At 33.6% G+C, this 22139-nt stretch overlaps 1 long non-coding RNA gene across 1 annotated transcript in view; it reads right to left on the reverse strand.

The window, feature by feature from the left end:
- Window positions 1–22139, reverse strand: part of LOC137226636 (uncharacterized) — a 58473-nt gene that overhangs the window by 19556 nt on the left and 16778 nt on the right. The window contains exon 3 of the long non-coding RNA XR_010944437.1: window positions 8231–8446. This is a non-coding gene — a long non-coding RNA (uncharacterized lncRNA). The remainder of the gene's footprint in view (window positions 1–8230; window positions 8447–22139) is intronic.

Here is a 22139-nt window from a genome sequence, read left to right on the forward strand (position 1 = left end):
CGGGGCATGAACCCGTGTCCCCTGCATCGGCAGGCTGACTCTCAACCACTGCACCACCAGGGAAGTCTGTGATCTCATCTTTGACCTATTGATTAATTAGGAGCATGTTGCTTAATTTCCACATACTCATGAATTTTCCAGATTTCCTTCTGTTGTTGATTTCTATTTTCATTCCACTGTAGCTGGAGAAGATACTTTGTGCAATTTCCATCTTTTAAAAATATATGAAGACTTCTTTTATGACCTAACATGTGGTCTATCCTTGGATAAAATTTCAGGTGCACTTCAGAAGAATATATATTGTGCTGTGTTGAATGGTGTACTCTTTAAATATCTGTTAGGTCTTGTCTTATAGTATTGTTAAAGTCTTGTTTTTCTGTTTATCTTCTGCCTAGTTTTTTAATCCATTACTGAAGATGTTTTATGGAAGTGTACAGCTATTATTGTTGAAATGTCTATTTCTCTCTTCAAGTCTGTCCATATTTGCTCCTTATATTTTGGATTCTATCGTTATGAGAATATATGTTTATAATTATAGCTTCAGGATAGACTGACCCTTTTATTATTATAAGTTGTTTTTGTCTCTAGTATCAGTCTTTGAATTTAGGTATATTTTGTCTAATATTAGCATGTCTACTCCTGCTTTTTTTAAGTTATTTTAGTTATTGTTGATGTGGAATGCATTTTTCATTCTTTTACTTTCAAACTCTTTTCTAGAAACTTGGGTGTGTCCTCTGTAGCCAACATATAGTTGGATCATGTTTGTAATCCATTTAGCACATCTCTGCTCTTTGATTGAAATGCTTCCTGTATTTACACTTAATATAATTACTGATAAATTAAGAATCTGTCATTTTTCCACTTGTTTTCTGTTTGCCTTGCCTTCTTTTTGCTTTTTAAACTGTTATTCCCTGCTACTTTCCTTTGTATTAAATAGATATTCTCTAGTATACCATTTTAACTTCATTGTCATTTCTTTTACTACAATATTTAATTATTTTCTTACTGGTTGCCCCAAGTTTTACAAACTACATCCTAATTTGTAACAATCTAGTTCAGATTAATACAAATTTAACTGCAATAGTTTACAAAATCTTTGCTCCTATATAGCTCTATTTTCTTCCCTTCCTTCATACTATTATTGCCAATTGTTATACATTGTATACTCATCAAGACAGATTTATAATTATTGCTCTATAGAGTTGTTACAGTAGTCTTCTAAATCAGATAAGGGGAAAAAGTGTTACAGACAAGAAATATATTTATTTATGTTATTTTTTATATTTACCTAAGTTATCATTACTGTTGCTCTTTATTTCTTCATGTTAATTCTAATGTCTTTTCATTTCAGACTGAAGTACTTATTTAATATTTATTCTAGGGCAGGTTTGCTACCATAAATTTTCTCAGTTTTGTTTATCTCAGAATAAGTTAGTACCCTTTTCATTTTTTGAAAGATGGTTTTACTAGATATAGAATTCTTAGTTGAGAGAGTACTTTTCTGTCAGTACATTGAATATATAATCCCCATGTCTTCAAGACTCCATGGTTTCTGATGAAAAATTTGCTATCAATATTAGTGTAGATACCATGTACATAATGAGTCATTTCTCTTTTGCTGTTTTCCAAGATTTTCTCTTAGCTTCAGATTTCAACTGTTTGATTCTAATGTGGATTTCTTTGAGTGTATCCCGTTTAAGTTGACTGAGTTTCATGGATGTGTAGATTAATATTTTCATCAATTTTTGGATTCTTTTAACATTATTATCTTCAGATATTTTTCTGCCCCTTTCTTTCACTCCTCTCTTTCTGGTAATCCCATTGTGTTGATTTCTTTATGTTATCCCTCATATCTCTGAGGTTCTATTCATTTTTCTTTATTATTTTTTTCTTTTTGTTCCTCATACCGAATTGTCTGAATTGACTTAATTTCAAACACATTCATGACCCCTCTAGTGAAGTTTTCATTTCAGTTTTGTACTTATTACCTACAGAATTGCCATTTATTCTTTTTTATTAGTTCTTTTTATTGATATTCTCTATTTGGTGAAACACTGTTGTCATGCTTTCCTTTAGTTCTTTAGACATAGTTTCCTTTAGTTCTTTGAAGGTATTTAAAATACTAGATTTAAAGTCTTTGTTTAAAAAGTAAAGTTTCCTCAAGACAGTTTTAGATGACATTTTTTTAATGGGCCTTACATTCTTACTTTTTGTTTGTTTTTAGCATGTCTCATAACTTTTTGGCTGAAAATTGGACATCTTTAATAGTATAAAATGGCAACTTTAGGAACCAAAGATTTTTGTTATTGTTGCCATTTGTTGTTGTTTTTGTTTTTGCTGCTGTTGTTTGTTTAATGACTTTCCTGAACAACTTCTGTGGATTCATTATTCTGTGGCTACTGAAGTCTCTGGTCTGTCAGCTTAGTGGTCAACTAATGATTGGATATGATTTTCTTAAATTTCTGGAATCAATAAGTATTCTAATCTTTGCTGAGAGACCCTATGTGCACATTGGGGCATGTCTTCAATGCATAGAGAGGCAGTTCACAACTATGTCTGAGCCTTTCTTTTTCATTTATGGAGGTCAGCTAGAGGTAAAGCTTAGAGCTTTCTCCAGTCTTTTGTGAGCATCTGAATAGTTATGTTTATACATAGCTTTATGCATGTGGGTGGTGTTCTAGATTTCCAAGAATATGTCAGAATTTTTCAAAGTCCTGTATGGTCATTTTATTCTCCAGGTTTTTCATTTAAGTATTTTGTTATTTGTCCCAACTCATACTGCTGCCTAGTGGAATTGTGATGTTAAACTATTGCTGTCGATTGTTTTCAGCAAACACCCTCAAGGGAGAGGCTGTTTGCACTGGGCAAGCTCTGAGTCAGAGCAAATAAAGACAAGACTTACAAGTGGAATTTTTTAAGGAACTATCAGATAAATTCAGGATAGTTATCTGGGAATGGGTCTATTAGGGAGTTCCAAACTTGTTCTGCCACCTCAAGTGACTGACTGCTGGGTTTTCACTGTTATTAAAGAGTTGTTAGTTTTTAATGCTATTATGGAGCTGGGAAGAGGGTGATAGGAATAAAGCAAGTTAAAACACCACAAACCTCACTGTTCTTACTGAGATTTACCTGTTTTTTCTTAATTAAGTACTCCCCAGATTGTTGCAAGCTTTTGGTTTATTCTCAAAGTTCTGAAAAAAAATGAGTTTTGAAAAATTTTGACAATGTTCCCACTGCTTTTTCAAAGGATAGTTTTCAAAGCTTCTTCCTGAAACTTTCCTGCTGACAGCACTCTTTATCTGATTATTAAGCTATAAAATGAAATGGCTATCAACCTGCATATTTAAATTAACAAATTATGTTAAATGTCTTTAAATGTGCTTATTAAAAGGTTACTGTTTAATTAACTTATAAATGTCTATGTGCTTTATGAAAAATCAAATAGGAAAGCAAAATCAAAATGAGTCCATATCTTAAGTGTATATTTAAATTGAATTTGGAAAAGCATTTACTACATGGGAATTTAAATCCAATATTTAATTCTAAAGAGATAAATAGAACTAAATATAAAAATGGTTACTAGAATGATAAGTAATTTCGTTGTTATGTGATAGTTTCTAAATTGAGATAGGTTTCAATTTTAGAAGTAACAGAATAAAGTTGGAAATATCGTAAATCAAGCCAAATGCTAAATCAGGCTCAAAACCCAATTTTTATGTTATGTTTCCCCAACTGCCTATTAACCATACTATGATTTCAGTTTCTTGGCAATATTGGCTGGATAAATTTTAGTTTGATATATCTTAGGTGTTTAAAATAAATGTTCTGAGTTCTAGCTGCATCAGCTTTGTTTAAAATATTATAACTAAATACAAAGGGATTTTAATTGTTCATTGTTTCCATAAAATAAAGCACACATAACAATTTTATACTGACCAGGAATTTTAAAGAAAATGATTACTCTGTGATTTCTCATTTCTACTCTTTGAATGAATAGGCCTTTCTTTCAAACATAAAAATGGCAGATTGCAGCTCCCCAGCAGCTCTATTTTGAATTCTAGCTATTCTAAAAATGAACACTGCTGATCAGCTTCTATGTAAATTTCCAACATTCGCTATTCTATTTTGATAGCTGAATACATTGGAGGACTAGGAAATAGCAACATCAGTGTAGGTAAGGAATTTATTTGACAAAGGAAGGACCTGAAGATTATCCTCATTATATAACAAGTGCACAAAGGGAGTCACAGTGTGTAACTAGCCAGGTAAAACCACTTATTGATATAAGCATCTGAATTACATTTGATTATGGCCTCTTAATTTTAATTCGTAACAAATGGTGCATCACAATCTCACTCTTAAGACCAAAGTAGAACTATTATAAGGCTTCTGGCTTGAATGAAATACCCAGGGTTGCCAGGATACCACTGTAGGTGGCTGCCAGGGCAGGCTACAGTAGTTTGTTGAGCTCTTGGCTGGCTCAGTGTTAAGCCTGCTCACCCAAAGCACTGAAAAATCAGTCTTTAAATTCTGGAATAGTGAGATAATGGTTTTTTTTGCTCAGTCCTGAATTATGTTTATTCACTGTTTTTCCCTAAAATCCAAACCCTTGCTATTGCCGAAAAACGGTGCTGAAGACCTAGCTGAGTTGCAAAAACATGGCTTTTCTTTATTTCAGTTTTGTTTCAGGAAAGAATATACACTTTAATGCTCAATGTCATTAATTATTAGAGAAATGCAAATCAAAACTACAGTGAGGTATCAGCTCACACTGGTCACAATGGCTATCATCAAAAAATCTACAAACAATAAATGATGGGGAGGGTATGCAGAAAAGGGAACCCGCATGCACCGTTGGTGGGAATATAGATTGATACAGCCACTATGGAGAACAGTATGGAGGTTCCTTAAAAAACTAAAAATAGAACTACCATATGACCCAGCAATCCCACTACTGGGCAAATAAACTGAGAGAACCATAATTCAAAAAAACACATGCACCCCAATGTTCATCGTAGCACTATTTACAATAGGCAGGATATGGACGCAACCTAAATGTCCATTGACAGATGAATGGCTAAAGAAGATGTGGTACATATATACAATGGCATATTACTCAGCCATAAAAAGAAACAAAATTGGGTCATTTGTAGAGATGTGGATGGACCTAGAGTGAAGTAAGAGTGAAGTGAGTCAGAAAGAGAAAAACAAGTATTGTATATTAACACATGTATATGGAATCTAGAAAAATGGTACAGATGAACTTATTTGCTGGGTAGGAATAGAGATGCAGATGTAGGGAATGGACCTGTGGACATGGGGATGAGGTGGGATGAACGGGGAGATTGGGACTGATGTATGTGCACTGCCATGTGTAAAACAGATAGTGGGAACCTGCTGTATAGCAGGGGGAGCTCAGCTTGGTGCTCTGTGATGACCTAGATGGATGGGATGGGGGGTGGGAGGGAGGTCCAAGAGGGAGGAGATATATGTATACATATAGCTGATTCACTTTGTTGTACAACAGAAACTAACACAACATTGTAAAGCAACTATACCCCAATAAAAATAATTTTAAATTTAAAAATTTAAGAAAAGAATATACACTTTAAACTGTAACAGCCATGTTACCTTCATCCCAACTGCCTTGCAACAGAAGGCACCAGACATTGATATAGAAGTTCATCTCCTTGATTAAAATGGTTCATCCAATGCACTAGGGTATAGTTATTATACTTAAATTAACATTTCTTACCTTGCCTGCATTCTTTGTACACTTGTGAGAACTAAAAGATGGTTAATCAACGATTTGAAATATACACATAAGCATATATTTAATTAACCAAGAGTGTTATAGTATTTTTCAGATATGTGAGTGTATATGCTTGTGGTTTTTGTGGTATATGTATGCATTTTTGTGTGTATATTAGACTCTGTGTGTTTATAAATTTTATTTCCTAATATAATTTGATTATTTTAGAAGTGGTTATTAATTACCTACCTTGAGCACACAGTGTTCCATACATAATTATATAATGGTAAAATGATTAAGTCCCTAATTTCTTCAAGGTTACATTCAGGAGAAGAAGGTAGAAGATAACTGTATTAGTTTCTCATGGCTTCTATAACAAGTTACAACAAATTTAATGGCTTAAAACAGCAAAAATTTACTCTCATATAGTTTTAGAGGTCAGAAGTCTAAAATCAAGTTGAATTGTGTTCCTTCTGGAGGCTCGAGAAGAGAATGTTTCTTTTCCTTTTTCAACTTCCAGAGCCTGCTTACATTCCTTAGTGCATGACCTCTTCCTCACATGACTCCAGTTTCTTGCTTCCATTACCATCTCTTCTACTCCTCTGAGCCTCCTGCCTCCAGTTAAAAAGCACCCTTGTGATTACTTTAGGTCCACCTGGATAATCCAGGATAATGTTTTCATCTCCTTTGCAAAGCCCCTTTTCTGCTGTAAGGTAATAGGTTCTGGAGATTGGAACATAAACATCTTCAGGAAGTGGGAGGTTGTCATTATTCAGCCTGCCACAGTAAGCAAGCACAAGTTGTGAAATACAAAGTAATATCAGCTATTAATTAAGGCTATGAAGGAAAAATAAGCAAGGTAAGAGGATATTGAGTAATAGAGACCAGTAAAGATAGTATGATCAGAGACAGGAAGGAGAGATATTGAGCAGAAACTCTAATAAAGCAGGGAGAGAGGCAACAGAGAATCTGGCAGAAGAACTTTCAGCAGAGAGAATAGCCTGTACGGGGATCCTAAGTCAGGCAGAAACTTGACATGTACAAGAAACAGCACAAAAAGCAAACTAAGCAAAGACAGAGCTCAGTGAAGTAGGTAGGAATCAGAAAAAGTAGAGCTTTGTAGGCCAAGGTTAGGACAATTATTCAGGAGTAACTCTCTGTATCCATGACGTGTGGCAATCTATCATTCTGCTGTGGTGCAATTCTGAACACTGTTTATTGCTATGAGGTTTATCTGCAGGACTGAGTCACTGAGCTTGTAAGAGAGATTAACTAACAACACAGAAGGGTATCGTTCTCTATCTGTGTGTAGGAAAAGTCTTCCCTGAAGTGATAAATCCTATTGTTTTGTTAGGTTAGACATTGTCTATTTATGTAGACAGAAATGGAGAAAGACTAATTAGGTAACATAGTTCTTAGCCAGAAAACAGAAATTTTAGTTAAATTAATGTTCAGAAGACTGAATTCGGTAGTGACCCAAATTTATGACTTGTACAAGTCTAACATAATCCATATTTTATGAAACTGTTTCAGCTAGTTCTCCAGTCAATGCAAAAATTATTCAGCAGGTGAGAGTTGAAATGTTAGAGAAAGTTGAACATTGGTCCATTCTTGGTTCAGAATGTGGAAAACGTACAAATGATTTCAAACTTTAGGACTTGCCATGCTATATCAATCAGCAACTTCTAGCTAGTCTTTTTTCCTAAATATCTTGAATCATGATATTTTTCTCCATTACCACCACTGATTCTAAGATGTCATCATTTCTCACCCGTCTGTTACATAGGTCCCTTACTCAGTTACCCTACATTACTCCTACTATACTTCTGACAGCCCAATTTATTTTCAACAGTTTGGACGGTGTGATCTTTTATTTAAAAAAATACATCATATAACTCCTCGCCTTAAAACTCTTTAATGCGTTCTTAATGAAGTTAACTTTTGTAAGAAGCTGCAATATCGAACTCTTATGTTCTCAACACCTTCTGATTACAATTTCAAGCAAACATCGTGTTTTCTTTCTGCAATGTGCGTTTATATAAGCTGTTGTTTTTTTCTTCTTCAAGGCTGACTACCTCCCAATTCCAATTAACAATTGCTAGTCATTCTTCAGATCTCAATTCACATGTTACCTTCTCAAAGAAGCCCATTCTAGAAGAGACATCACTGTAATGTGTTTGCGTGTCTCTATACTTCTTCAATGCTTTTTCACAACTGCTAATCACACAGTTTTTAATGACTTGTCTGCATCTCTATCAACCACAAGACTGTAGGATCCTTGAATATGAAAACTAAGTCTGTGATATTCACCAGTGTCTCCAAGGCTTTAAATGCCAAGAGAGCAAGGAAAGACTCTATTTTTGCTTAATAATATGTTTCCAGCTCCTAGGACAGTGTCTTCCCACGGTAGGCACTTAGAAAATGTTTGTTGAGTTGATAAATAATGAATGAAAAGTGAAAGAAGGCAATATGACTGACCTGTAACACTGTGGGCCATTAAGTCCATTATCTGTCCATTGAAAATGAAGTGAAAAGTTGTTGGCTGTCTTCTAAATATTCTTCTTAATCCCCAGTTTTCAGATGAGGGCTCTGCTTTCAGTTCTCACAGCTTGTAGAATGTGAAGAGCTGTGTAAAGTGTTTTCCTGAGATTTCCATTTGTATAGAGACAAGCCTTGTTCTTTGAGAGGAATCATCTAGAAAATATATATTGTAAAGTTGTTAAAAATGAAATATATATTCAAAATTCACAATAGATATTCACTCACAAATATACTACAAAATTTTAAGTTAAGCATGTTAAGCAATTTAAACAATTTAAGACCTAAAATAATAAAGAGCTACATAAGAAGCTCACTAATACACAAGAGAAATTATGGTTGCTTAATTTTGGTTTAACCTTTGAGTTAAAAAACAAAAAATCCTTCACAGGTCGAATGATATAAACAGAAATATCTATGTCCAATATCAAATTGATCAATAAAAAGAAAATAACACACCTAAAAATAAATATTTAGATTTTGCTGAAATTGCTTGGTGCATGAATTTTATTTTTTTTCTATATTATTATTTTTTAAAGCAGTGGATATGTTTTTATGCACCAAGCACATTCATGAAAATATGTTAGAAACTAAAATTATCTTTTCTCCTTTATTCTTTAGGAAGTTACCCTGTAGTTTTAAATGTATAGCTTTTGGCAGGGTAATATTAATATTTCTTTAAAGTTTCTTGTGAATTTCATGTAACCAAATAAGAATGTGTAGTTTTCTTCCTGAATAGAATGAACAACCCTTGGCATCATTCTCTAGTTCTTGAAATCATCTCAATGTAAATGGAGGACAGTGAGAAGGTATTCTTCAAATGGGATGATTTAGCTAGATTGTCCATTTGTTAGGATAAATGAGAGAAATGAATCTTTAAATAAAGAATCAGTAAATTGATATTAAGAGGTAGAAATACCTCCTTTTTTAAAAAGCAATAGTCTTATTTTGGAGTGTGATGGTTCAGGTCTGCTGAGTAACTACCACATGCCAGGCACTTTGGGGGCACCTACATAGATTGTTCCTTTTGTTTCCAAAAAAAACCTAATTAAGTTGCTAATTATGCATTATTATTCCCTTTGTGGAGATAAAGAAACTGAGGCTCAAAAATTTAAGAATCTTCCTATACAGGGAGAAGAAGGCACAACAAGAATATTAATCCAGAATGAATTTTTCCTCCAAAGCTTTATGCTTATGATTTGGTTAAAATTTTCCTATAAATCTGTGTATTTGAGAAAGCTATGTATGCCATCAAAAGTGAAAGTGAGGTGTGGTCAGTCTACGGAATAAATATTTGTTAAATGCTATGTAGATGGGGCACAAAAATAGGTAAGTACTGTCTTTGAGCTGTTTATCATATACACTTTGGTGACAAATAGATCAAATGAAGGTAATTGGAAAGCCACACAACAAAGAGTTGTATCATCCGTGAAAATAGAGCAATCACCTCTGCCAGACATTCAGAAAAATTCTTCACAGAACTGATGCCCTGTAAGTTGGTCTTAGTGGCTAACTAAAAGTTTGCAAGTTGAAGAACTGGTATTGGGCATTGAAAATAGAAGAAATGCATTGCTGATAGGGTTTAAAGGTAAAAATGTGTCACATCAGTTTGCTTATGTGGTTTCTGCACAGTTAAAGAATAAGGTAATTTGGGCTTCCCTGGTGGCGCAGTGGTTGAGAGTCCGCCTGCCCATGCAGGGGACACGGGTTCGTGCCCCGGTCCGGGAAGATCCCACATGCCGCGGAGCGGCTGGGCCCGTGAGCCATGGCCGCTGAGCCTGCGCGTCCTGAGCCTGTGCTCCGCAACGGGAGAGGCCACAACAGTGAGAGGCCCGCGTACCGCAAAAAATAAATAAATAAATAAATAAATAATAAGGTAATCTGACAGATGAAGGCTAATATGTCAGCTTTATTAAACTTTCCCACCCTAAACTTCAGGCTCCCACCCAGCAGAAGATCCAGCAGGCTATATATATATATATATATAATATATATATATATACTTATCTCCCAGTGGGGGCATGGAGTAACAGTAGGTTCATGCGTGCTATGGGATATTAGAACTCAGAGAATTAGAGAGGAAACAGCTGGATTACCCACGCTCAGGTTTTTTTCCTCAAGTGCACCACTAGGAAGCCATTCCTACTCAGGGGATATTGGAGTGAGGAAAAAAGTATGAGAAAACAGAAATAACTTTCTTATTACTAATCTTTTATAATTACAGTGGAATGGAAATTTCTTCATGGACACATGAATATAAGTGATGGATGGGGCTAATGTTTTCCAGATTTTTTTTTCTTATTTGTTTCAATGATTAATCCAGTGGTCTTTTTTTTTCAATGATTAATCCAGTGGTCTTTTTTTTTCAATGATTAATCCAGTGGTCTTTTTCTTCAGGGAAAAAGAAGGGGTAGTACTGTATCACCTTCATGAGGCTTGCTCGTCATCCATTGCTCTTCCGAGTTTTCTGAATCCAAGGTGGACAATTTAGCTTTTACCAAAAGAAGACTCTGAAATGGCTCCATATAGTTAACTCCAAGACCATGCTAAGTCAAAACTTTACCGTCTATTCCATTTCCCGTTCAAAATATACAAGCCATGTCCAATGTAATTCACTAGAACCTATGTGAGCCCAAAGAACAGCCTAAATGTACTTCACACAATAAACCAGCCATGTAACACATTCCACATATGAATAATGTGAACCCTTCTGACTATCCAAATCTCAAAGAGTAATCAAGGCTGATATAATTGTATTTTCCTTGAATTTTATAACTAAAACAAGGGAAGTTCAAATTCATTAAGGTTTAGTTTGAAGGAATAATAAGTCAAACATTTTTCCTAGCCAATTTGTTATTCTTTTTCATCTCCAACAAGTGAAGTTTTACCCTAATGCCCAGGAAGAGTCTGGGTTCCTTTAGCAAGTGCAACATCAGCTGACTTCCACAAAAACAAGTGTCAATTTCTTCAGGTCCTTTGAGCTTGAATCAAATTAACCCCACATTTCTCAAGTGTCCCACTCATAACATGAACACAGCATTAAACACATAAAATTGAGAAGATGCAAATATATCCCAGCACCTAAAGCAGTTATTAAAAGCAAAAGTATGTTCCCAGAACTCAGGACTGGTTTTTGTACAATCCAGGCCCATGTTATTGTTTCCCAAGAACAAAGCAGAGACTCAGAGACATCTTGAAAACAGAAAACAGAGAAAGATACCATGAGAGAAAAAGAGAAATCTTAGATTCAGTTCTCTCAGAAATCTGGGATATTTAGTGTTAATGAAGTAACTGAAATTTCCATATCTGGAAGAAAAATAAATCCCCCTATACATAACAGTATTCCTGCTCAGCGAAGGGAATTTACCATTCTTTCTATGTGAGGTTTTAAAATTTGATAGAGGGTCCGGCAACATTACGAGGCATCAAGAGAGGCTGAATTTCATCTCCATGTCATGCAATAAATATGCACATTTTCCTTTTAAGATCTGTGCTCTGAACTTTCTGGGTTTCATGGAGCGTGAACTACGTCTCTTTTTTTCCTGATGTATCCCTGAATTTGTTTCAGCCAGATAATCACTCTGAGCATGATGCTTGTATGAAGCTGCTCTTGGAGCATGTGAAGTCCATGTACCTAGGACACTAGTGAGGAAAAGCCCTTTTGTAGCACTCTTTTCACAAAACTCTGTGCCTTGCCTAAATTTTGAATTTCTAGGCCTTGAATAATTTGCGTGTCTTCAGTGGCAGTAGAAATATTTTCTTCTGCCACAACATTCTTGGTACTTTGGAGGTGCCCCTGGTATTTTATCTATTTTTTTGTTGCTCTCTTACTTTCAGCCAGGCTCAGCTTATTGTTTTAACTTTTTTAAACTTGCTTCTTGAGGTTTCCTCTTTTATTTACTACTCTATTCTGAACACCTACTCTCTGCAGTATCTTCTCCTTTCCTTCTGTTCTCTATGTATCGTCTCTCCTTCATCTTCTCTCAGCTTTCACCACACTCTGGATTAGAAGGTTAAATTCCAGAACACATAGGTGACATCACTTTTTCAATTCTATCTTCTTTTTTGTTCTGCATTATGAAACTGGAGCCATTGGGGACATTCTCAATCCTCCCATGGTTTTCCTTATACTCCTAAATCCTGTCATTTTTCAGGACAATATCAAATAAGTCACTTTGAGTTCTGGGCCAGTTTCAGAGATGAGGGGGCTATGAATTGCCTCTAATTTGCTTTCCTCCTGTGTGTATAGATTTTACAGTGTAATGAAGATCTCCTTCATTGTTTGCATTTTGAAGTTATGATTTATTTTCTTGTTTCCTTGAACATGGAAGTTTCTTTCCTTTTTTTTAGATAGGGTGGGGTTTGTAAGAAGAAAATAGAGTATCAGTTCTTTTATATTGACTCCAACTTTATTTTTACTCATTTAAATGTTACCCTATACACTAACATTTATGTAAACTCTCCTTGTGAAGTAAAAGGAAATTGTGAAATGCTACTAACACTTAAATCATAGTCTTAGCCCCTGTATTTAGTACACTTGTGACCTTTAATAAGTAACAATCTCTGAGTTGTCACTTCTGCAGCTATAAAATAAAAATTTAAAAAGCAAAACACAAATATTTGTCTCATCTTTCTCATAATATGAACTGTCTTTAAAAAATGAAAAATGCTATGCCTATAAAATTTTGGTTGCTAGCCTCTATTTTATCTGTTTGGATTTTCATGTATTTAATTTCTTTAAATTAGGGCACAGATGTCTGATTTCATCTTACTCATATTTAAAAAATATTTTTGTACGGCACATAGATATTGACAAAGAAGTTTCACATATGTCTTTAAACTTTGCAATAATTCTGATAGCTAGATATTGTTCGCTCTGAAAATTTAGGTTTCAAAGAGGTAAGCCACTGGTCTATACCTCCAAATACAAAAACAAATGTTGTACTAAGGTTGATCTGGATACAGTCTTAATGCATAATAAGTAAAATGCTCTTTTTCTCTTATGGACAGATTAGGATATGTGAATGTTTAATAATGACCAATTCTTAATTAGCTAGTCTGCTGACCAGATAATCATCCAGCCAGCAATTAAGACTAATTGAATATCCTCTAGTTTCAGAAGTGAAAAAACACTAGAAGGATTACCATCTAAAGTCTCTTAAACACAAGGAGTTGATAAAAAGGAGAAACAGACTGTCTGAAGTAGAGTCTTTAAAGATGCAAAAAAAATAGAGGATTTGGTCAGAAGAGTGGTTTCTTGGAGACTTTGGAACAGCATGGTTAATCTTATTGTAACTTATGGAATTTCTGAAAGTCTTATTTGATTTTCTTTAAAATAATTAATTTGCATAAATTTAATTGACAGTGATTTTTATGATTCACCTTCATTTTATGATTTTAAATGTAATAGCTGCTGTTTACACGATTGGAAAAAATTTTGCTTTAGAAGTAATATGCAAATGCTTTCCCATTACAGATAAGAGCTAGAGATAGTAGAGTAGGGTAAAAATTAAAGTAATTTTTATAGTTGAACAATAGCAAAGCTAATATATATTACTTGACTACTAAGTTCCTTTTTAAAGGTTTTGAATTATAAAATTCAAATATTATAAATTTTGTAATTTATAAACAATTATAAATTATTTTTCAAAATTATAAAGTTTCTATTATAAAATTTTGAAATACAGATATATATATTTAAATATATATAAACATATATTAGTATATGTAAAAATATATAAATATGCATAAAACTTTTAGTGAATACAGTATAACTACTTTATACTGTTTTGAAATAGTGACACCGGTGTGGCAAGGAATGAATTTCTATCTTTCTTCATATAATCAAAGTTCTCTATTTACTAACTTTCAACTAAGCAAAAATAAAAAACAAGAGGCAAATTTAATCAATTTGAATATTCACAGTATGTCACCTGTTGCTATATAGTTTTAATTTGTGTTTATGAAGAAATCATCTTATCAACAATCTTTCAGAATCTAATCATTTTTTAACTGGGAAAGCTTATCTATATTAAAAAAAGTTTGAATTATAGTGGATATCTGCTCTGTTTTTTGATTTTCACGCAATTTCCTGATTTTCTTTACAAATCACTGCTTAGATAACTAAAACATAGCCAGAATTTTTACATACCATACAGGTTAAAGGTTGAAATAAGTTTCTAAATTCATTCACTTATGTCCATATGCCCTGACAGTTATCCATTTTTGATTTGCCTATTAGTTCATTTATGCTAGCAATGATGTTCATTTTCAATCTAAATGTTTATTACTTTAAGGCACTGGTTTAATGCTTTTATAACAAAAAATGTTTATTTTAAAATTAGCCTTAGGAATTAGACAGTAAACATTATAATTTGTCAGTTTGCTAATTACTTTAATATTTTATATTTGTACATATATAAGTGATAAGCATTTACCAAATTACTCGTTAGATTTAAGACATATGTCAGCATAACCAAGTCTAGTCAATTGCTGAAAATCAAAATAAAACTAAATCTCATTGTGATATCACTGCACCTCCTTCTATTCTCCTTATAATAGCAAAATTTCCCTCTTTATGCATGTTGAAATTGTGAATCTTCCTACTTTGTAGGGGTCTATGACCCCTGAGCAGCTCAAATAAGTGAAAAGTAATAGAAAAATTAAATTTTTGCACAGCACTTGTTGGTGTGAGGGCAGACTCCAAAGCTTTTCTGCCACAGCAATGAATACCATAATTGTTGGGGATAGCAAATTAGTTTTATCAAAGAAAGCAACACTTATCATATGACAATGTGTTGATTTGAATTTTATTCTTTTTGTGTTTGCTTTTACATTAAATTTGATCTATTTTTGTGGTGACGTGAAAGCTATTTGCAGGAAGAGTTTATAATTAGCTCTGTGATTATAGATATTATTTGGAGTATTAATTTGATTTTCAGAACTCAAATCATTTATTTGGCAATTAAATAACAACTTTTTTCTTACTTAGAACATGTAACTATACTTCATTCACTATTACCATTTAGCCACATGTTAGGAGACACTGGGTCTTATTGTTTTATAAGTACTTAGTATAGTCTACATCCTTTATAAATAAATAATCATTATTGGTCCTCTAGTAACATTGCATTAATGCATTTCCTTCAAGGTGATACATTTCTATCATAAAAAATTTGAAAATGGAATTTAAAACCACATAAATAACTGGATCCTAATTATTTACATAATGCAACAAATTATAACCATTTAAAATATATCAAATGAATACATTATATTTGGAAAAATTTCTTGGGACATTTATAAATTGTCTAAGGCTATTTCAAACCAACTTAGTAACTACTGCCATAGTATACCAGGGATAATTACCAAGTTACTTAACAGAGTCCCTGTTCACATATTTATCAAATTCCTGGCAATTAATTTATCAATTTCCTGGAAAATTTAATTGATCAAAGTGCCTGATTAACATCAGGAAATATAATAGACCCAGCCTATGGTAATTTTTTCATGGCTATTGAATAATTATTCTTCAGGTGTCAGTACTGTTGAAATTAAATACAAAATGGAGACCAGAGTTCAAAATTCCCTGAGCAGACAAAGTCATTTAAGCCATGTGAACTGAACTAAATCTAGCTTATTTCATGAATATAGATGAAAATTAACTTAGGTTCTTTCTCGTAAATGCCTCTGATAATCATAAAAGAAACTTAAGTTCTCGTCCTAAAATAGTATGAGATAATCCCTTTCAACAAATCCCCTGCCATCTGGAAACCCCTACTGTAATGACCAATCATTGTAAAGCTTAAACAACTTCTTCACTTTCATCCTATAAGCCATCTTGTAATGTCATGCCCATGAGCTCCATATCAGTTTTGAATTTGAAAGCTCCCAGTTCACAGACTATTCCTATATGCACAATAGACTCCTACTAAATACTACTTTATTGGTCTGTGGCATTAATTTTCATATTTCTGAATTTTTGATTTTATCATCATATGATGAAAAGACTACACGAAAAAAGAGACACCATAAAAATCACTTAAACATACATTTCATATCCATGGCAAATCTGGGTTTAAGCCATGAGCCAGAAACAATTTTGGTTTTGGTTACAAATAGCAATGGAGAGTGTAAGTTTCTACTCTCAGTCTTAAAAAAAGTAAAGGAAACCATTTTTAAGACAGGAAATAAAATCAATGGAATGGAAACAAGTTGCTGTTATGTCTCCATAGTGTAAACCCATGATTCAAATGCCAGTTTACACTATTATATTTAAAGTTAATTTGTTAAACTGGATATTTGGTGATTGAATGCTGTAAGTTACAACAGAGTATTTTAGGACAATGGTGACTTTTTAAATTCTAAAGATGATATTTTGTAAATAGTGCCAGCAATATTTTAGACGTTTAGCCAAATGATAGCATTTTAAGGATTCTAAGTATTTTTTTAATAGATTTATTTATTTATTTATTTTTGGCTGCATTGGGTCTTTGTTGCTGTGCATGGGCTTTCTCTAGGTATGAGGGCTTCAATACTTGTGATACATGGGCTCAGTAGTTATGGCTCACAGGCTCTAGAGTGTAGGCTCAGTAGTTGTGGCACATGGGCTTGGTTGCTCTGCCACATGTGGGATCTTCCCAGGCCAGGGCTCGAACCTGTGTCCCCTGCATTGGCAGGTGGATTCTTATCCATTGCACCACCAGGGAATTCCCAATTTTAAGTATTGCAAAAGAAGCTAGCTGATTATTAACAGCCTTTCTCAGTTTTTACCTGTATGATTTGAGCAGATGTCAAAGTAATTTGAGTCTCTGTGAGCTCATCTACAAAGCTGTAGGACTGATCTTGGTGATTTCTAAGCCTGTATATATAAAATTACATTTGCCTCTCAGAAAGACAAAACTGTGTGCTCTCCATTATATGTGAAATCCGAAAAAGTCGAGCTCATTGAATAAGAGTAGAAATGTGGTTTCCAGGGGTTGGGGGCTGGGGAACTGGGGAGATGTTAGTAAAATGTTACAAACTTTCAGTTATAAATACATAATTTATATATATATAAATTTAGTTATAAATAATAATATTTCATCATCCTGGATTTTTCTGTTTCTTTGTATCTCCAGATACCCTTCAGTCTCCATTCTAGAAGTCTGGAAAAGGATTTCTCAGAATCCTGAGAGGTGCCCCTCGTAGGGAGGTAGAACGGGGCAGCTCGCGATGAGACTCAACTCTGGGGATCTAGTGTATAGTATGGTGATTATAGTTAATAATATTGTATTGTGCACTTGAAATTTGTTGAGAGAGTAGAGCTTAAGGGTTCTCACCACACACACACACACACACACACACACAAATGGCAGCCATGTGAAATGATGGATGTGTTAATTAACTTGATTGTGGTAATCATTTCACAATGCAGTATATGTATATTAAACCATGTTGAGCCCCTTTAAAAAATCACATTGTATAACCTAATTGTATACAACTTTTGTCAACTGTACCTCAATAAAGCTGGAAAAAAGTACAATAAAAATCAGAAAATAAAATAATTTAATAAGGAAAACAATGTAAGAAATAACATTATATGTGTCTCGAATTTTAATATTGAATTTACTCATTCAAATTACTCACATAAACAAAAACCAGATCTAAGTAGAATATATATGGTGACACAAAGAGACAGAATTCAGAGTAAAAAAGTAATGAAGATTCTTTTTTAAAAATGTTGATGTTGGTAGCATAAAACCTCTGAAAAGATCATTTGGCTTTTGGAGAACGCCAAGAATACTCATCACTTGGCTTCATACACGATGATATACATAAATTGAAAGTCTATACTTGAGGGCTACTTTTTTTTCTAATTATAACATTAAAATATGTCCTGTTATGCTGTATTTAGTGTACCTTATTACTGTTTGCTATTTTGTGTCATAAAATATAATTATTACATGTACACATTATGCAATTATAAAATTATCAGTTTCCTTAACTAAATGGAATATCCTTCTCAGTGAAGAGAGAATTTATTTAATATTAATGAATGAAAATATAAACAGAGAAGAGGTCAGGCAGTAAAACTGTTGGTGTGATATGTAAAAGTAACTAATGGTCGGCTAGAATAATGTTAGAAAATGATGAATTTGAGGTATAAATGATTGTTTTCAAAGCAGAACTGCATTCCTCAGAGCTCAACTTTCCTCAAGCATGCTTTGCATATTACAAGTATCTGGGGCTCTATCCCTCAAAACCTACCCAAACCAAAGCAATTCTTTTTTTTTTTAACATCTTTATTGGAATATAAGTGCTTTGCCATGGTGTGTTAATTTCTGCTTTATAACAAAGTGAATCAGTTATACATATACATATGTCCCCGTATCTCTTCCTTCTTGCATCTCCCTCCCTCCCACCCTCCCTATCCCACCCCTGTAGGTGGTCACAAAGCACTGAGCTGATCTCCCTGTGCTATGCGGCTGTTTCCCACTAGCTATCTATTTTACGTTTGGTAGTGTATATATGTCCATGCCACTCTCTTACTTTGTCCTAGGTTACAATTCCCCCTCCCCATATCCTCAACTCCATTCTCTAGTAGGTCTGCATCTTTATTCCCGACATGTCCTTAGTTTCTTCTGACCACTTTTTTTCTTTTTTCTTTTTTAGATTCCATATATATGTGTTAGCATACAGTATTTTTTTCTTTCTGACTTACTTCACTCTGTATGATGGTCTCAAGGTCCATCCACCTCACTACAAATAACTCAGTTTTGTTCCTTTTTATGGCTGAGTAATATTCCATAATATTCCATTGTATATATGTGCCACATCTTCTTTATCCATTCATCTGTCGATGGACACTTAGGTTGCTTCCATGTCCTAGCTATTGTAAATAGAGCTGCAATGAACATTTTGGTACATGACTCTTTTTGAATTATGGTTTTCTCAGGGTATATGCCCAGTAGTGGGATTTCTGGGTCGTATGGTAGTTATATTTTTAGTTTTTTAAGGAACCTCCATACTGTTCTCCATAGCGGCTGTATCAATTTACATTCTCACCAACAGGGCAAGAGGGTTCCCTTTTCTCCACACCCTCTCCAGAATTTATTGTTTGTAGATTTTTTGATAATGACCATTCTGACCAGTGTGAGATGATATCTCATTGCAGTTTTGATTTGCATTTCTCTAATGATTAATGATGTTGAGCATTCTTTCATGTGTTTGTTGGCAATCTATATATCTTCTTTGGAGAAATGTCTATTTAGGTCTTCTGCCCATTTTTGGATTGGGTTGTTTGTTTTTCTGATATTGAGCTGCATGAGTTGCTTGTATGTTTTGGAGATTAATCCTTTATCAGTTGCTTCATTTGCAAATATTTTCTCCCATTCTGAGGATTGTCTTTTGGTCTTGTTTATGGTTTCCTTTGCTGTGCAAAAGCTTTTAAGTTTCATTAGGTCCCATTTGTTTACTTTTGTTTTTATTTCCATTTCTCTAGGAGGTGGGTCAAAAAGGATCTTGCTGTGATTTATGTCATACAGTGTTCTGCCTATTTTCCTCTGAGAGTTTAATGGTGTCTGGCCTTACATTTAGGCAGAAGAATGGATAAGTGACCTGGAACATAAACTAGTGGAAATAACTACTGCAGAGCAGAATAAAGAAAAAAGAATGAAAAGAATTGAGGAAAGTCTCAGAGACCTCTGGGACAACATTAAACGCACCAACATTTGAATTATAGGGGTCCCAGAAGAAGAGAAAAAGAAAGGGACTGAGAAAATATTTGAAGAGATATGGTTGAAAATTCCCTAATATGGGAAAGGAAATAGTTAATCAAGTCCAGGAAGCACAGAAAGTCCCATACAGGATAAATCCAAGGAGAAACATGCCAAGACACATATTAATCAAACTATCAAAAATTAAATGCAAAGAAAACATATTAAAAGCAGCAAGGGAAAAACAACAAATAACACATAAGGGAATCCCCATAAGGTTAATAGCTGATATTTCAGCAGAAACTCTGCAAGCCAGAAGGGAGGGGCAGGACATATTTAAAGTGATGAAGGAGAAAAACCTACAACCAAGATTACTCTACCCAGCAAGGATCTCATTCAGATTTGACAGAGAAATTAAAAGCTTTACAGACAAGCAAAAGCTAAGAGAATTCAGCACCATCAAACCAGCTTTACAACAAATGCTAAAGGAACTTCTCTAGACAGGAAACACAAGAGAAGGAAAAGACCTACAATAATAAATCCAAAACAATTAAGAAAATGGTAATAGGAACATACATATCGATAATTACCTTAAATGTAAATGGATTAAATGCTCCAACCAAAAGACATAAACTGGCTGAATGGATACAAAAGCAATTCTACTTTTATCTGTCTGCTTTATTGATCTTACTAAAATTTGTTGCTCAAAAGGTTTTCAAGGTCAAAACTATTTGAAAATATTTTACTGCTGTAGAATATTAGAGTACTTCTTTCCACTAATGTTCTTAATGGGAAGATATGCATTGCACATGATTATTGAGCATGGTATTTATTAAATAATCGTCTTATTTATAGATCAATAGTTTTAAAAGGTTTTATCATTGATATTTATTGTAAAGCATTTATTATGCTTGTTTACTATATGTGTTGTGATCACATATTTCTTCAAATTCTTAAAAGTAACATATAATTGCCATTGAAATACATTTTATTAAATTAAGTCAGACATGATTGTGTTAAAATAAAGAGCATCAAATAAATGAATCTTCTTAATATTTTCAAATTTACAAATATGTTTCAGTACTAAATAGTAGTTTTCTATTTGTGTCAGTGCTTTAAAATTACCAATTTAAAATAATTAATCTAAAAGTAAATAAGGTTGTTAATGAGGTTTCAAAAATTAAACTTCTTTCTTTCACCATTTATAAAAGAAACCTAACCTTAGCTTTATCTATTTTTATATGACTCAGTCATAATTTCTAATATTTTAATGTTCAATCCATATAAGATTTATTTTTATGTATGACCTGAGATAGAAATCTATATTTATTTTAATAGATTGCTAATTGTCCTCTATTTTGAGCAATCTAGTTTCCACACATTTAAATTACCATTTTTATTACATATGAACTCTAATGACAAGTGCTACAGGTACTGAAAAGAATTTTATTCCATAAACTTAGATGTTGACATAGTTAGCCAATTTCCATTCTGAAATAAATACCAGATGGAGTCATAAACATTTAAATAATCAGAAAACCTCATCTGGATGAAGCCAACCATGGTGAGGATGTAAAGAGAAAAGAGCTATCATGGAATACCAATGAGCAAGATATTTAAGAGATCAGAAAGCAGGTGAGAGCAGTGTAGGAGAAAATCTAAGGTAGCTGCTCCCCATAAGCTAAAAGCTGTGCACTCTGGAGAGCAGAAATAAAAACCAGGCGATACACTTTCAAAAGTTACCGTATGAGAAAAAAATATGTGTCCTTTGTCTTTAGTAACAAAGGTATCGTAACTTTGGCCAGAGTAGTTTCAGAGAAGTGATGGACCAAAACTCTGAGACTTGAAATGCTGCTTCTGAAACATTGCAGAATGCTGAGATCTAGAAACTGGGCAACTGAATATTTCTCACAAAATTTGTATACAAAATTAGTGTTAGGATGGCACTGAAGTTAACTGCCCACAAATAAATGAAATAGAATGAAGTAAAATCACAAAAACAAAGAAACAGCTATTCACGTGAAATATATTCACAGTGTACTGGCTTCAAATGGTTACACTTTAATTGTGTCTCAAAGGTAAGATTATTTTTTTTCTCAATTTTGGGGGCAAAAGGTGTATCCTCAAAATTTGTTCAAGCAGGGGACTCGTTT

This window comes from Pseudorca crassidens, chromosome 6 (genome assembly GCF_039906515.1).
Source record: "Pseudorca crassidens isolate mPseCra1 chromosome 6, mPseCra1.hap1, whole genome shotgun sequence".
NCBI classification, from domain to species: Eukaryota; Metazoa; Chordata; class Mammalia; order Artiodactyla; family Delphinidae; genus Pseudorca; species Pseudorca crassidens.